We start from the raw sequence: 12,744 nt of genomic DNA on the forward strand, positions 1-12,744 counted from the left end.
AAGACAGATGCATGAAGAACAAGGAGACTTCAGAGTACAGGAAAAGCCCAGTTGGCTCAAGTAGGGTATGTTTTCAGGACCTTGGTGGGGGGCTTTGAATGCCAGGCAAAGGAACACAGATTCCATCCAAGAGGGAGTTGGAAGCCATTAAAGCATTTTAAAATTACTAAAAGTGGTTCTATATGCAGGTTTATCTAACAATGAACACAGGACAGGGGAAGACAGAATGAGTACAGAGAGATTATTAGGAGATCACTGTAAGAGTTGAGGGTGATTAAGATGAACTTTCAAAGATTTTTTTACACAAATAGTTAATAAACATTTAAGGTTCAAGTGCTAGTTAATTAACAAAGTACTTCTTTAAATAAGAACATATAAATAATTTAGAAAAGTTGCATAAAGACTTAAAAAACTAAATATATATATATATATATATAAGCTACAATACAAAAGCATTGTTTAGCACTTAGGACTTTTCAACTAGACTTGATACAAATACAAGGATGATTTTAATGTGTTAGTCTCATTTAGACAAACAACACCATGAGTTTAAAACTGAACAATTTATTTTATTTTAATTTTTTGATATGGAGTCTCACTCTGTTGCCCAGGCTGGAGTATAGTGGTATGATCTCAGCTCATTGCAACCTCGGCCTCTAGGGCTGAAGCAATTCTCCTGTTTCAGCCTCCAGAGTAGCTGGGACTACAGATGTCTGCCACCATGCCCAGCTAATTTTTGTAGTTTTAGTAGGGATGGGGTTTCACCTTGTTGGTCAGGTTGGTCTCGAACTCCTGACCTCAGGTGATCCACCCACCTCGGCCTCCCAAAGTGCTGGGATTACAGGCGTGAGCCACCACGCCTGGCCAGAACATTTTATTTTTATAAACATGTGAAATTTAATAAGAAATCATTTTCCCACTATTTCCCAAGACCAGTGATTCAACATACCAGGTGACTAGAAGATATGCTGAGAAATTTGAGAGTTGAGATGTCCAAGTTAGTGAACTTAATTCTTTGCATTTTAAATAAACCTAAGCTGGTACCAAGCTAGATGTAAGCAGACTTACCTGAAGTGATTTGACTTAGCAAATGTCTTCTAACTTTAACACTTCAGTACTGGATGGGAAATGGCATTCATTTCTATCTGAAAACAAATGCAGTGGAAGTAACAAAATTAAAAAGAATTTCTAGGTACCTTATAGAAGCCAATCAGATGATTGCACCTGAAAGACCATAAAAGAGTTATATGAAGTTCTATAAAATTTACAGTTCTGATACCATGTATAATTTGAGAATCTAAAATAAAAATCTCAAGCTGTGCTCAAAGACTTCTAAAACAGGAGATATATTGTCTTCACTTATTTTTATGTCAACCTCCTAAAAATTTTAGAAAACATATTATTAGATATTTAACCCTGATTTAAACTGAATTATTTAAAATTTAGCTGGCATTTGTGCCCTACTCAGTATCATAGGGAACAGGGAGCCATGAAGTTGAATAAGAGACAGTTCTTGTCCTTAAGAAATACAAACCGCCATAAGAGGCAAACACGAAAAACTCTATATTGAGGTAGATGTAGTAAGTGCTACAAGTGACACAAGGCACTGTGGGATTTTGGAGTACGTTAATTACTATAAGGAAAATGTGGGAAGGCTCTGACTTATGGACTGAATACAAACAGAAAGAGGGAAATGGGGAGGGAGATCTATAAGGACTGGGATTTGGGGCTGAGATTATATTGTAAGAAGCTGCATGCTAGAGTCAGTACATGGGGCTTTATTTATATATAAAGAGACATCAAGGGTGTTTGGCAGAAAACACATTCAAATTTGTATTGTAAAAGATGGCTCTGGTTTTCAAGTGTAAGTTACCATGAGAAAATTCAAAAAGCAGTAAGATCCATTTTGTTACTACAGTAGTCAAGATGAGAAGAAATCAGAGTAACTGCAATAAAAGTAAAAAGTTTAAAATTCTCTGAAGATATACTTGAAAATGAGAAGCATAATGACCACCTAAACAATTATGCAAAACTGAGATCTGAAACCATCACCAACATTCAGTTATACAGTTACAAACGTAGGATTCTTAGGCCACAATAGACCTTTCTTTCCAATCAGAACCATGCATTGTTTACATCAACCATGAACTTAAGAAATCAACCAATCCAATGACTCGCTTCATTTCTGATAACCTGTCCTAGAACTTCGGAGCTCCAACCTATAATAAAAATCTTACACAAATTTTCTCTAAGGAGGTATCATTTCAGAATCATCCGTGTAGTCTTATTTACTGCACTAAGTCAATAGAACAGTTTGCACATCTCCTAAAAGGTTTATTTATTTCAGAAGGGGCCTTCCACAAAATACGGATATCTATCAATGAAGTCACGAAAGAAGAGCAAAAGAAGAACGTGCCCAGTCCTGTCTTTTCAGGGCAGAAGAACTGAGAAGAACTTACCAGTCACTGGGAACCTTCGGAATACGTTTCAGAAAGGCAAGAAAAGTAAACAAAGACTTCCAATAATTGGCAAATTTTTTTAAAGGAGAAAAAGTGGAATTAATCAATAAATTTTAGTCTTCTAAGAAGTCTGGCATACTTTGAAAGTGAAGCTGAATCTTTAACAAGGTTTTCATCGTTGGTGGTTTTTTTTTTCTTCCATTTTTAATGCTAGTAACAGGAAGAAATATAAGGGAGATTGCTAAATAATGGAACAAATTCAAGAGAAGATGGGAACAAGAGCTTTAGTGCAGTTAATCATGTTAAAGAGGAGAAACAGTTGTTTCTCTATGGTTAGAAATAGAGGAAAGGATGGGTGACGAATATAAACATTTTGTGTGTAAGGGAGTAAAGTTGAGGGAGTTCAGACCCAATTGCAAGACCATCTATTGAGACAGAGGGAAAGAGGGAAAGGGAGGCGGAGAATGGAGAAAAAGAGATGGAGAGAAAGTATATGAACAGAAAAAAATATTTGAATTTAAGAGTTTAAAAGAAAAAAATTGCCAGAGAATAAGAAAACAGAAAAGAGGGGCTTTCAGTATTTAAGATACTGAAACAATTCTGGCTGGCAAAACACTGTGAGTTCTGAGTATCAGAAACTCAAAAATATGAATTTGGAGAAACAGATTATAGTCACATGGTATGGGTTGACATTACTTTCAAGCCCGGTGGTGACACCACTGAAGAATTTGGAGCACTGTCCTGGAAGTCAACCAGTAACAGGAATTAGAAAAGGGAGATGGTAGTGAAAGAGTTACAAGAAAAGGAACTAATGAACAAAGGTGGCATGCCGAGCCTTGAATTGATACTGGTAAGCAAAGGTACAAATCAAGCCTCCCTTAAAACCTAGGATTTTTTAAATGCCATGCTTTTTCTTGAGATGGTAAAAAAAAAAAAAAAAAATTACAGCCTTTGAATGCCAGGTTTAAATTTCTAGGGAAGAGAAGGGAAAACAGGTATGAGAAAAGATCAAAGTTATAAAACTTGTTCACAATAGAGCATAAGGTCCAAACAACATAAGGAACTGAAAGTAAGTCAGCAGTGGACTAACTGTAGGTTCCATCTGAACTGGGAAGGCATGACTGCTTGGAAAAATGGACCATAATAAGACTAGGACGTCATCTAAGTTGTAGGTGACAAAACACCAACCTTTCTCCCTCTTTCTGACACATCTGTTTGGTGAGAAAGGGCAAAAGACTGGCCACATGTGTCATCAGTCTTTGACTCTCAGAACTTGCTTGCCCAAATGCAAATACATTGTCCAGTCATCTACATAGTAAACACTACAGGAAAAGTTAAGTCTATCCAATTTGAAGGGGTAGGAAGACAAGATGCAAAGCTAGGTGTATTCTTTTACCTAGTTTCTCCATAAACAAAACTGACATTTTCATTCTCATCTTAAGTCTACTTCTTAAAGAGTTCAAAAGAAAGAATAAAAAAGTGATATAATTAATTGGTCCCTTCAAACTCCAACAACAGGGATGTAAAGTAAATAAATGGAAAGTATGAAGAAAACTATGGGGGGGGGTGGGTTGAGGGGAGAACTCGTCAGCTACAGTGGTTTTAAATTTCTAGACACACTCAAGGACTTAATACTGAGACCCAATTTAGTTGATGAATGCCACTAGAGGTGGGGAGATTTCTAATTAAGGAGTCGATACCTCTAACAGATATAGCAGTATTCAGATTTTTTACTTCTGTCGCCCAGGTTGGAGTGCAGTGGCGTGATCTTGGCTCACTGCAAGCTCCGCCTCCTGGGTTCATGCCATTCTCCTACCTCAGCCTCCCAAGTAGCTGGGACTACAGGCGCCTGCCACCATGCCTGGCTAACTTTCTGTATTTTTAGTAGAGAAAAGGTTTCACTGTGTAAGCCAGGATGGTCTCAATCTCCTGACCTCGTGATCTGCCCACCTCGGCCTCCCAGAGATTTTTTACTTCTTTTGAGTCATTTTTATGTTGTATTTTTCAAGGGAAAGTGCTAAATAATGGAACAAATTCAAGAGAAGATGGAATAAGAATGTTAGTGCAGTTAGTCATATTAAAGAGGAGAAACAGTTGTTTCAAGGAATCTGTTTATTTCATTAAACTGTCAAATGTATTGACATAAAATTGTTCATAATATTTTCTTATCCCTTATATATTTCCTGGATCTCTATTAATGTTTCCTGTTTATTCTTATATTGTTAATTTGAACTTTCATTTTTTTTTCTCAGTAGGGGTTTATTACTTTTGTTAATCTTTTCAAAGAAACAACTTTTGGTTATGTTGATTTTTTCTACTTTACACCTAGTACTCTTCCAGACTTTTTTTTTACTGACATTCTGCCTACTTGTTCTATCAATTGAAAGAAAAGTGAGAAAGAGAAGTGTTGAGATAACTAACTGTAATAGATTTATCTATTTCTCTTTTCTGTTCTGTCCATTTTTGCTTCAAGTATTTTAAGGCTCTGTTATTATTAGGCTTATAGACATTTAAAATTATGTCTTTTTAATTAATTGATTCTTACATCATTATGAAATATTTCTCAATACTGCTAATATTATCTCATGTTTTGAAGTTTATTTTATTGGCTATTAATATACCTCCCTCCAGTTTTCTTAATAATTAGTATCTGCATGGTATCTCTTTTGATTATTTTACTTTTAACCGCTTTGTATATATTTGAAGGGAATATTTTGTAGACAGTATAGTTAGGTCTCGCTACTTTATCCAGCCTGATGATTGCTGTCTTTAGAATATTTAGATCATTTAAACTTAATGTAATTATTTATATGGTTGGATTTGAATGAATTACCTTGTTATTTTCTATTTGTCCCAATCTGTTCTTGTTCCCTTTTCCCTTTTTTTCTGCCATATTTGAAATAGAATATTTTTTAGTTTTCCATTTTATCTCCACTACTGGCCTATTATAAATATACTTGCATCTTTGTAGTTTTAGTGATTGCTCTCATGTTTAAAATATGCACATTTAACCTGCCACAACATAACTTCAAATATTATACCACTTTACACACAAAATATAAAAACTTCATAATAAAATTTATCTATTTCCTCCTTCCTGTCTTTTGTGCTACTGTCATCATAGTCTAACTACTGTAGGACCGTTATAGTAGAGAAGTTATATGCAGGTCCTCGGGTTGACAGTCTCAGATAAAACTAGGTTTTGGGTTATCTTTGCCAAAGTGCCAGAAATGTGATTACAGCTGTCTTCAATCCTCCAGACCCCACTGAGCTCATTCTCGAGTTGAAGGCCACCAAGTGATCTCAGGTGATGCTACATGAAGAAGAATAACCACCGGCTGAGCCTGTCCTTTTCTCTGGCCCACAAATTGTGAGGTACAATAAAATGGCTGTTGTCTTAAGGGGATGTGTTTAGGTAATTTCTTACACAGAATTAGAGAACCATAACAGAATCTAGTAAAGGGAAGTGGAATTCTGTAATAAAATCTTAAAATATGTGATGTGGCATTGGTTTTGGGACCAGAGGTGAGCAGAAGCTGGAAGTGACTTAAGAAGGCTGTTAGTGAAGGTTTGAACAACATTAATGAAAACCTTATGGAGGATAGAGGAACAACTCTTCTTATGCAGTGGGAAGTAACACTGTTCCTCACATGAAATAGAAAAGACAAAATAAGCTGGGTGCGGTGGCTCACGCCCGTAATCCCAGCACTTTGGAAGGCCGAGGCGGGCGGATCACAAGGTCAGGAGTTTGAGACCAGCCTGGCCAACATGGTGTAACCCCTTCTCTACTGAAAATCCAAAAAATTAGCTGGGCGTGGTGGCAGGCACCTGTAATCCCAGCTACTCAGAAGGCTGAGGCAGGAGAATCGCTTCAACCCGGGAGGCGGAGGTTGCAGTGAGCCAAGATCGCACCACTGCACTCCAGCCCAAGCAACAATGTGAGACTCTGTCTCAAAAAAAAAAAAAAGAAAAAGAAAAAATATATCCCCATAAAGTGGTACACTTGGCTAAGAAGATTTCTAGGCAAAAGGTTGAAAGTGGTGGTCTCTTTTAGCTACCTATAAGTTATGCATACACAAACTGATGAAAGAACTGTTTCATTTTCAAGTAGAATTTGGAGGAAAATTTTTAAAGAACCAGGACTTGATCTTTTCAAAACTAAACAGTTTCTCATCCCCATTATCTCTAGAGAGAAAAGTAAGAAAAAGCTTCAGAGTTACAGAATTACCATTAAGACTTGGGGCCTACTACCAGTAAAACATGATTTCAGGATTAAAAATCTCTACAGCATGGCTGTAAAATACCTTATTGAGACAGAAAAACTAAAATCGTATCTAGTTTGGTTCTAAGAATCTAGTTTGGTTCTAAGAATCTTAAGAGTATGACACTTAGATTCTGTTGTAAGGCAAAAGGCCTCCAAGAATCTTGATGATGTGCACTTTGAACTCTTAAATAGACAGAAAAGTTCATAGGAATATTATGGGTGTTGTTTCAAAATACCTCGACTCAGTGTGAAAGAAAAAAAATGCCTCTCTAAAATAAATGTGGGTGGGCCTCTGATTAATGGAGTGGGCTACAATTTGATACACAGGAAACCCATAAAGTTTTTAAAAATATTACATCAGCTTGCGCTGAAAGGTACAGAGATAGTGCAAAATGAAAACAGGCTTTTGGACTCTCAAATTTCTCCAGGCAGAAAGGCTGAAAAGGCTACTCAGTTGCAAAAAAATGACTATTTCTTACAGAAAAAGGATGACTCTAAATTGAGAGAGCAAAACCTGGAGCCAGGGAGAATCATTATCAGGAGGCAAGAATAGCCTAATAAAAGAACTAACATCAGGATATCAAAATTTCTATGGACCAGTGAAGCTATATGTCTCCTGTTTCCCTATTTGTGGATGGAAATGTTTACTGCAGCTATTCTATGACTGCTTCTTCATTGTATTGTTGGGTAGGTGTCTCTTCAGCTACACCTGAGGAGATTCCTGAGCAGTATACTTGTTGGAAATAACAAGTTCTTGAACTTTAAGATTCGGGGTAAAGAAGAGTTGGAAAGGAATTTTGGGATTCTTGGAAGTGGGTGAGTATATAAGGAACACAGGAAGAGACTGAATCATTTGTGACCGGATAGTGGACTGTGGCAGATTAAAGATGGCCACAAATGTTTTGATACTTCTTCCATTGAAAGGTCATGCCTATGACTTCTCTCACTAAAACTGAGAGGACTCTGTGACTCCTCTGACCAACAGAACATAGTGGAAGTGATATGGTACCATTTTTCAGTTTTAGGCTTTAAGATACTGGCAGCGTCCACTTTCTATCTACAGGAAAATTCTCTCTAGTAGCCCCAAGCCACAATAATTAGAGGTCTAACTATGCTAAGACTACCATGCTAGAAGGTCATGTAGACTTAGCCTTCCACCTCTGGCCAGGGACCCAGTATATATGTACCTTGAATCCTCCAGAGCATTCCATCCACGAGCAGAATACCACCCAATGATCTCAGTCAACGAGACATGCAATCAAAAATCACCAAGCTGGCACCTGCCTGAATTTTCAACCCATAGACCCATGAGCTAAATGAGACTTGTTTCACACCACTGAATATTGGGGCATTTTATTAGGTAGTAACATATTATTACAACGTTGATTTTTGTAATTTGTTTTTTCTTTTAGTTGTTCCAGAAGCCACAATGTCCCACTACCACCTTCTACAACCTAACTGAAAGCAGAAGCCTGAACCTAGTGATTTTGCAGAAGCAATTTGCAAAGTTCATTATACAGTAAAATTATTTCTGAGAGGCCAATTTTCTCTGAGATATTATAAAACAAACAATTTTCCAAACACAATATACTCCAACTAAATCATTGCAATTATAACCAACCATTTTCGTCTTACTAAACTATTGTACATAGATAATCAAGCCAAAGGATTCATGCTCAGGCTCTCCTTCAGTTCATTTAACACAGTTATTTAGTCACTTTCTCATGATTGAAGCAAGAGTGGGATTACAAATACAAAATTAAGACCCTTTATGGTACTCTATAGCAGTGATTTTCAAACACAACATAAAAAATACCAATGTGAGATAAGTGATGAAATATAAAAGAGGGAATACTGTTAGTGAAATGAAAAACTATGTTTACATAAACATGTGTGTGACCAAACTGATATCTTTTTAAAGTTTTATGTTTGACACATAATAATTGTATATATTTATGGAATACAGTGTGGTATTTTGATACTTGTCATTTTTTGATGAGAACATTCAAAGCCTCTCTTGTATTCTGAAATATATGTTATTATTAACTACAGTCACCCTACTGTGCCATAGAACACCAGAACTTATTCCTCCTATGTGACTGTAGGTTTGCACCTGTTGACCAACCTCTCTTCATCTCTCCTATCTCTTCCCCAGCCAGTGGTAACCACTATTCTACTTTCTACTTCTATGAGATAAACTTTTCTAGATTCCACATATAAATGAGATGCCTGGCTTATTTCACTTAATATAATGACCTCTGGGTTCATCCATGTTTGCTGCAAATGACAGAATTTCATTCTTTTCTATGGCTGAATAGTATCCCATTGTGTATATATGACATATTTTATTTATCCATTCACACACTAATAAACACTTAGGTTGATTCCATATCTTGGCTATTGCAACTAGTGCTGCAATAAACACAGGTGGGCAGATATCTCTTCAACAACATACTGATTTCACTTATTTTGGATATACACCCAGTATAGTGAAACTGTTAGATCATATGGCAGTTCTGTTTTTAATATTTAAAAAAAATACCATGCTGTTTTTTATTATGGCTGTACTAATTTACATTCTCACCACCTGTGTAAATTAAGAGTTCCCTCTTCTCCACATCCTTGCCAGGATTTGTTATTTTTTGTCTCTTTGGTAATAGCCATTCTAACTAGGGTAAGATGATAATCTCATTACTGTTTTGATTTGCGTTTCCCTGATGATTAGTGATGTTGAACATTTTTTCATATACCTGTTGCCATTTGTATGTCTTCTTTTGAGAAATATCTATTCAGATCTTATCCCACTTTAGCATTCCAATTGTTTGCTTGCTTTTTGCTAATGAGTGGTTTAGATTCCTTATACATTCTGGATGTTAACCCCTTGTCAGATGTGTAGCTAGCTAATATTTTCTCCCATTCTAAGGTTGTCTCTTTACTCTTTTGCTTCCTTTGCTGTACAGAGCTTTAAGTTTGATGTAATCCCATTTGTCTATTTTTGCTTTCCTTGCCTGTGCTTTTGAATCTTACCCATACAAACTTTATCTAGACAAGTGTCATGAAGTGTTTCTCCTGTGTTTTATTCTAATAGTTTCATAGTTTGTCTTTAATCCATTTTGAATTGATGTTGGTAAGAAACAGGTATCTAGTTTCTGCACATGGATGTCCAGTTTTCCTAGCACCATTTATTTCAGAGGATGTCATTTCCCAAATGTATGTTCTTAGCATGTTCATCAAAAAATCAGCTGGCTGTAAATACATGGATTCCTGGGTTCTCTATTCTGTACCACTGTCCTATGTGTCTGTTTTTATATGTGTACCATGCTGTTTTGGTTACTACTGGTTAATATGGTTAATATTCTTTGGAATATTTTGAGGAGAATTGGCATTATTTCTATTTTAAATGTTCAGCAGGAAAAGCATCAGGGTTTGGGCTTTTCTTTGATGGACTAATTCTTATTACTGATTCAATTTTGTGACTCATTATTGCTGTACTCAGGTGTTCTTTTATGATTCAGTCTTGGTAGGCTGCATGATCTTTGACCTTCCTGTGCCTGGATATTTATACTATTCTTGAGGTTTGGAAATGCTTTGTAATATAATCTGAAGTCAGCTAGTGTGATGACTCCAGCTTTGTTCTTCTTCCCAATGTTGCTTTGGCTACTCGAGGTCTTTTGTAGCTCCATTTTTGGGACTGAGTCATACGACCAAAGACTAGCATTCCTGGCCTTGTACTTTTGCTGATCTCCTCCCTATTCACCCCACAGGGCTGTATTTATCAATGTGCCTTCGATGTTAGGCTACCATATTGTACAGAAAGGGGGCTCAAGAAACAAGTCTTCAGAAGAGAGTCTTCAGTTATTTACTATGAGGATATTGTTTAAGGACAGACTTGATTACACTGCACTGTAACAAAAAGGATATATTTTCCTTTGAATTGTAATTATTAGGCTTCTAAGATATTGATAAATTTTGATCTTGTGAATAGAAAACAAATTTCATTTTGAGAAATGTCTTCTTAGAGCACTTAGAACAAAATCTGTGATCCACCTCAAGCAAAATATAGCTTTTATAAGATGTAATATGTGTCCCATCCTTACTCCATTTGTACCAGTTTTATAATTTTGATATGAATTGAAGTGCAATGTATATACCATAAAATTAAACATTGTCCATTGAACAGTGGACAGTTTAATGAAGTTTTAGTCCATTTATAGAAAACCAAAATGGACTAAATGGATGCAATCATCACTACAATCCAGTTTTCCATGATCTCTCCCAATTCCCTTGAGTCCATATGCAGTCAATTCCTGCTCCTATCCCCAGTTCCCCTCTAATCTCCTAGCTAACTAAATCAGTTTCCCTTTCCTAGAAATTTCATAAGTGAAATCATATAATATGTAGTCTACTGAGTCTAGTTCCTTTCACTCAACACAATATTTTTTAGTTTCATCCATGCTGCAGCATATATTAATATTTTCCTTTTTCATTGGTGAATAGTATTCCAATGTGTAGATATGCCTCATTTTGTTTATCCATTTACCAGGTTATGGACATTGGATTTTTTCTTGTTTTTATTAATATCTATTATAAATAATGTTGCCAAGAGCAATTACATACAAGTCTTTGTGTGAACATATGTTTTCATTTCTCTTGGGCAGATTCCAAGAAGTAGAATTGCTGAGTTTATATGGCACAATGATTAAAAATCATGTATCGATCTGGCTGGATCACAGCACTCAGATATTTGGTCAAATATTATTCTCAACATTTCTGTGAGAGTAATTTTGGACAAGATTTGCATTTAGATTGTTAGACTTTGAGTATAACAGATGGTCCTCCATTATATGGGGGGGCTTCATCTAATGAGTTGATGGCCTGAATAGAACAAAAGGTTGACCTTCCTGGGCAAAAGGGAATTCCCCAACAGACTTCCTTCAGACTTCATCTGCAACATTGGCTCTTCCTGCTTTTCCAGCTGACTGCATTTGGACTCAAACTGCAACTCTTTCCTCAGTCTCCAGCCTTTGCTGCTTTCCTCCATCAGACACACCAAGACTTCACAACTGCATGAGCCAATTAATTCCTTAAAATAAATTTCTTCACACACGCACGCACGCGCGCGCACACACACACACACATACCTGATGCGTTCTGTCCCTCTGGAGAACCTTACTACATATGGTAAGTTGGTTTAACTTTAAAAGAAATAGCCAAACTATTTTCCAAAGTGGCTGCTAACAATTTACATTCCTACCAACAATATATAATATGAGAGTTCCTGTTTCTCCACATCCTAGACACTATATATTTTCTTTTTTATTGCAGCCATTCCAGGGGATGTAATCTCATTGTGGTATCTCATTGTGTTTTTATGTGCATCTTCCTAATGATTAATGATGCTCACTGTGCTTACATGTGGCTATTAATCATTCTCATGTCTTTTCAGATGAAGTGTCTATTCTGTTCTTTTGCTTGTTTTTAAGTTGGGTTGTTCGCCTTATTGTTTACTTAAAATTCTTTACATGTTTTGAATACAAGTCCTTTATCACACATGATTAACAAATATTTTCTCCCAGTCTGCAGTCTTCTTTTTAGTTTCTTCCCGATGTCTTCTGTAGCATAAAAACGTTAATTTTAATTAAGTCAAATTCATCAATTTTTTAAAAAAATTATACTTTAAGTACATGTGCAGGTTTGTTACACATGTATACATGTGCCTTGTTGGTGTGCTGCACCCATTAACTCGTCATTTACATTAGGTATCTCTCCTAATGCTATCCCTTCCCCCTACCCCCTCCCCACAATAGGACCCAGTGTGTGATGCTCCCCTTCCTGTGTCCAAGTGATCTCATTGTTCAATTCCCACCTATGAGTGAGAACATGCAGTATTTGGTTTTCTGTTCTTGTGATAGTTTGCTGAGAATGATGGTTTCCAGCTGCATCCATGTCCCTACAAAGGACACGAACTCATCCTTTTTATGGCTGCATAGTATTCCATGGTGTATATGTGCCACATTTTCT

At 36.4% G+C, this 12,744-nt stretch overlaps 1 protein-coding gene across 12 annotated transcripts in view; it reads right to left on the reverse strand.

Moving 5' to 3' along the window:
• Positions 1-12,744, reverse strand: part of ZNF438 (zinc finger protein 438) — a 181,801-nt gene that overhangs the window by 93,842 nt on the left and 75,215 nt on the right. For 8 of the 12 annotated variants that reach the window (XM_077946163.1, XM_077946170.1, XM_077946166.1 and 5 more), the window contains exon 2: positions 1,069-1,145. The exons of 2 other annotated variants lie outside the window; for them this stretch is intronic. The gene's annotated coding sequence lies outside the window, so the exon portion shown is untranslated. The remainder of the gene's footprint in view (positions 1-1,068; positions 1,146-12,744) is intronic. 2 more of the 12 variants (XM_077946167.1, XM_077946164.1) reach the window with 1 other exon arrangement.

This window comes from Macaca mulatta, chromosome 9, assembly GCF_049350105.2.
Source record: "Macaca mulatta isolate MMU2019108-1 chromosome 9, T2T-MMU8v2.0, whole genome shotgun sequence".
Taxonomy (NCBI): domain Eukaryota; kingdom Metazoa; phylum Chordata; class Mammalia; order Primates; family Cercopithecidae; genus Macaca; species Macaca mulatta.